Below are 5913 nucleotides of genomic sequence, written 5' to 3' on the forward strand. Positions count from 1 at the left end.
TTTTTTGGGTTTTTATAACTGTGTACTTTTTATAGAACAAAAAATAAGCAGAAGACAATGTGCAGGCTTCTCTAACAATGTGTAGATATAAAGGCTAGTACAAAGTATAGACTCTAAATACACTAAGGAATGGATTTTAAATTTGACATTTTTATGGAAGTTTAAGAACAGGCTAATTCATTCTGCCTGTATTTATATAATGTAAGGAAGGAATTTTTTTTTTTTGCAAAGATTATAAATTGCTTTCGCAATATTTTACCAAAATTTTTTTTTTTTAAAGTTTGTTTGTCCACTAGAAACTATTATAAATTCATATTTCATTTACAACTAAAATATTGCTCTCCTGCAATACTTCTAGATCAAATGTTATTTAGTATGGGGGCATCTTTATATATAGCTCAACATAGTGGAAAGTTAAATCACTGAATACCATATAAAGAAAGATTTGAAAGTTATAAAGGAAGATTTCTCTACACATTACAGATAAATATCATTACATCATCCTGGTTGCTTAGTCTAGATTTTTATGCACAACATTGAAAATTGTATAAATAGTTAGTATATAAAGAGACCCGAACAAGACTCTGGCCCCAAAACCCTCCTACATAAAAAAAAAACAATACGGAGAACTGATAATTGACTGATCTGGAAACCACAGCATGCGCGGTTGATCTCAGATATAGGATTAATGATCTGAACCCTCTGACATGTAATATGAGAACAAAGAAGTATTAATAGCCCTAAATGATTATTTAATGCAAGATGTCAGGCTGACTCTACATATGAAGTTAATCTCCCAAACTTTAAAGGTAATAATATGATTATGACAAAAATTTGGCTTGTTAAAACTAAGCGTTCCTACCAATATATAAAGACCACTGACATCACAACTTTGCCTAGTGGTTGGTTTAGGTTCTCTTTTCTCTGTATGGGCTTGTCCTTGGCAGTAGATTTCCTTTTTAGTCTCCAATGTGTATCCAGCAGCCTTTGTTAGACATCTCCAGCTGTCGATAAGACTTTCTATAAGATATTGATTTGGACACTATCATAAATGTTGATAAGGAACCTTCTTGGGCTTTGATTGTGTTTATCGCATATGTTAAATATATGCGGTCATAGGAACTTTTCACGTGTTATGCTGACTCTTTTAATAATATCAAATAGTTTGAAAATCACATAGTAGGCCTACACTAGTAAAGTATTCATTTCTATCATTTTTTTTTTAACTACCGCAAATAATTAAGATCATAGGCTATAGCCCAAAGGCCTACCTAGGCCTATGTGTAGAAATACAACATCTTACGCACCACTCATGCATGCGTAATCCTATGTTCAATTTTTGATTATGGGGACAAATACGAAATGGATACCCTTCATGTGGCAAGCAATATTTGGGAACTTTGTATAATCCCTGGGCCGATTGTGACACCTAGTTCGTCGCTGGAATCTGTTAGTATCAACATATTTTAAACAACATACATTTAAAAGCTTTCGTGTGCATGAAGTGTTTCCCAAACTGTGTTCCGCGGAACTTCCGCGAGGCCTGAATAGTGATATAGGTGTTCGACGAGGTCCTATAATAATCAACTAGTAGGCCAACACGAGAATTATCTCTCTAAAAAAATAAGAAAAGTGTTCCGCTAAATACTCAGAATGTGCGAAGTGTTCCGTTAATGACAAAGTTTGGGAAACACTGGACTAGATGTAGAGTAACGCCATGAGTAAAATGACAAACTTAGAGACACTCCTTGACAGAAGACGAAAAAGAAGAATAGCAATAATAGGGCCTACATAAGACACTGAACCATAAACGTACAAATACAAAAACACAACCTCATAAAATACTTTTAAAAAAAAAACACAAAGATACGGGTAATTTTTTTTATTCCATATGCTATATTGACTAGAGTAACACCTTTGGTAAAATCACTAAGTTTAGAAAGCCTTCAGGATAGAAGACTTAAAAGTAAAGTAGCAATTATACATAAAACACTGAACCATAATCTACAATTATAAAAACAAAACCTAATAAAATACTCAGAAAGACAGTGATAAAGGCACATCTTTCGTTCCATATGCTAGGACAAATTTGTACAAATGCTCCTTCTTCGCTAGTGCTATTAGAGCATGGATTCAATGGGTTGCCTGAGCCAGCCAGGAAAACCAGTGACTTGGCAGAAGTTAAGTCATCGGTTAACATGCATGGAGGCGCGGTGGCTGAGCGGTAAAACGCTTGGCTTCCGAATCGAGTCCAGGGATCGAACCCTGGTCACTGGCGGATCCAGAGGGGGGGGGGCGGTGGGGGCGATCGCCCCCCCCCCACTCGGTCGACCCCTTTTACTTATGTTAATAATATATACTAATTATTTATATTTCAACCTATTTTTTATTATTTCGCCCCCTCCTCTAGTATGTTGACCGATTTGGTGGGGTCGGGAGGGAGCAATGGTATCAATCCCGCCCCCCCCAAACACTTTCGAGTGGGGGGGGGGGCGGTCCAATTTATTTGTAGAAATCACAACTTGCTTACAGAATCAATTAAATATCTATATGATTAAAACTTGTTATTGATATTTTAACCGATCTTTATATTATGTCGTTCCCTTTTTACCGTTTGGGGGTGGGGGGGCGATACCTCTACTGCCCTTCCCACCTAAACCATTTGAGTGGGGTGGGGGGGCGGTCCTACTTTTATGTGAACAAAATTAGTTGAATTAATCTATAAATTTTATATTATGTCGCTCCCTTTCTGGTATCTTGGTCGATTCGGTGGGGTTGGGGGGAGGGCGATTGCATGTACTGCCCTTCCCACTCTAGCCCTCTGAGTGGGGGGGCGGTCCTATTTTTATGGAGAATCATAGTTTGTGAACAAAATTAGTTGAATATCTATATAATATAAACTACGTATTGATATGTGAACCCATTGTATATTATGTCGTACCATACTATAATCTCAAATTTTATCATTAGTAAATTTAAATGAAAAAAGGTTGCACCAGGTGGGAAGGGCGATATATGCAATTGCATTTCCCCCATCGGACAAACCAATACTTTTTCTTAGTATTATAGTTTGGAAATTACAAAATGTAAAAAATCTGCCACTAATATAATTTATATATACTATAAATTAAATTCTTATATCGAGTCGCCCTACTTTTTTTTTTTATTCTTTAATGCTAAATGCAATCTTTAGCAGAAATTATTAAAGGAGCGAGGATTAATCGTTTTCATTCTACCGCCCCTCCCATTTCCAGAGTTTATGTAATTTCACATCAATTTATCATAATTATTTTAAGAAAGACTTTGCATTGGAAAAGTTAGAATTCAAACGAAATTTTTCAATATAAGAATCATGATTGAGATGAGTTCTAAACCGAAAATAATACATTTATAGTCGCCTTTTTCCCAACCTTTACTCAATGGGATATTTTTCTAGTTAAATAAATTTGGGACTATAACTCACAACTTATACTACAATGTTATTGAATATTATTTATCGAATTTTTTTTTTTCGGCGGCGATCCTCAAAGCCAAAATCTAAATATGTTGGGTATCTTATCTTTTCAAGGAACAAATCGGTTTTATTTGCAATGTATTAAGGGCCTATAAATTCATATTAGAATATCTTTCAAGTACAATATTATTCAAAAGGTCCTTTTTTTAATAGTATGAATAATGAGCTTTAGATCAGGAGAATGCGTTTCTGCAGTGAAAAATGCCAGAAAACGCTTTTAGCGTCGGGGCTTCGTCCCGAACTCCATTGATGAATAATGAGCTGTAGATGTCAGGAAAATGCGTTTCTGCAGTGAAGAATGCAAGAAAACGCTTTTGTCCTTTCGGGCTTCGCCCCGAACTCCATTGATGAATAATGAGCTGTAGATGTCAGGAAAATGCAAGAAAACGCTTTTGTCGTCGGGGCTTCGCCCCGAACTCCATTGATGAATAATAAGCGTAGATGTCAGGAAAATGCGTTTCTGCAGTAATGAATACAAGAAAATGCTTTTGTCGTCGGGGCTTCGCCCCGAACTTCATTGATCAATAATAAGCTGTAGATGTCAGGAGAATGCGTTTCTGTAGTGAAGAATAGAAGAAAATGCTTTTGTCGTCGGGGCTTCGCCCCGAACTTCATTAATGAATGATGAGCTGTGGATGTCAGGAGAATGCGTTTCTGCAGTGAAGAATGCAAGAAAACGCTTTTGGCGTCGGGGCTTCGCCCCGAACTCCATTGATGAATAATAAGCTTTAGATGTCAGGAGAATACAAGAAAATGCTTTTGTCGTCGGGGCTTCGCCCCGAACTTCATTGATGAATGATGAATGATGAGCTGTAGATGTCAGGAGAATGCGCTTCTTCAGTGAAGAATGCAAGAAAACGCCTTTGTCGTCGGGGCTTTGCCCCAAACCCCACTAGGGAACCTTATAGCGTTGCCCCACTTTTTCGCCGAAGGTTGAGAAATGCTGCTTTTTAAAATTCTCATATATATATATATATATATATATATATATATATATATATATATATATATATATATATATATATATATATATATATATATATGTATGTATGTATGTATGTATGTATGTATATGTGTGTGTGTGTGTATGTGTGTGTGTGTTCTGTACACACGTTTATGCATAGAGTTAGGGTTTACTGGGCGTTAGGGTTAGGGTTTGGAAAAAAATCGCCCACCCCACTCCAAAGTTCTGGATCCGCTAGTGACCCTGGTGAAGACTGGGATTTTTAATTTCGGGATCTTCGGGCACCTCTGAGTCCACTCAGCTCTAATGGGTACCTGACATTAGGTGGGGAAAGTAAAGGCGGTTGGTCGTTGTGCTGGCCACATAACACCCCCGTTAACCGTTGACCTCAGAACCAGATGATCTTTACATCATCTGCCCTTTAGACCATAAGGTCTGACAGGGGAACATTATTTTTTTTAACAATATGCATGACGTGTAGGACGTAATCATCTTTTTTTAAAGTAACGTCTGTATTTTATAAGATAAGATAATTCGTACAAGTAGGCCTACTCCTATCGTCTCTTGTGTCATTAAAGTATGGAATGGGTTGCCTGAGTCACCCATGAAAACCAATGACGTAAGTGTGTCTTAGCATGGCCGACTAGATAAACACACGGATGACATAATTATAGCCTACTTTTGAAGAAACGTCTGTAATTTATAAGACAAGATCTCCTAGAAACACAATTTAAGTCTCAAACCCAAGTTGTTTTGAAGCAAGCTGATAGAACACCAGCCAGAGGCGGCCTTAAGGGGTAGCAAGTGGTGCAACTGTCCCAGTCCCTCGCTTTTTTTTTGGGGGGGGGGGCGCGATAAAGAAAATATCAGCCCATCGTACAAATGTACAAATACTCGTGGCCCTGATATGACACTCACCCAAGGCCCGGCCAAACCATCCCATGTTAACCAATTTAGAGTATATTGATATATATCAGCTTCTTGAGTATCTAAGAAAAGAATATTTTTATATTTCAATTCGTTAAGAGGTTTAACATGAGACGACTTCCAGGCCGTGTGGTATGCGCTCTGGACTGTTGAAGGTCCCGGGCTAGCTTATCTTCCTATCTTATCTTATATAATACAGACGTTACTTCAAAAAAAGAAGATGATTACGTCCTACGCGTCATGCATTCAGTCATGCATATAAACCAATGACTTACATTCTGCCAAGTCACTTGTTTTCCTGGCTAGCTCAGGCAACCCATTCCATGCTCTAATAGCACTAGGGAAGAAGGAGCACTTGTACAAATTTGTCCTAGCATACGGGACGAAGAATGCTTCCTTTCACATTGTCTTGTGAGCATTTTGGGGGGGGGGGGGGCTAGGATTCGAGGGTATAGTCTTCATCCCTGAAGGAACGTCCGAAACAAACAAAATGTTTTATAGTTTCATG

This window comes from Biomphalaria glabrata, chromosome 1 (assembly GCF_947242115.1).
Source record: "Biomphalaria glabrata chromosome 1, xgBioGlab47.1, whole genome shotgun sequence".
NCBI lineage: Eukaryota > Metazoa > Mollusca > Gastropoda > Planorbidae > Biomphalaria > Biomphalaria glabrata.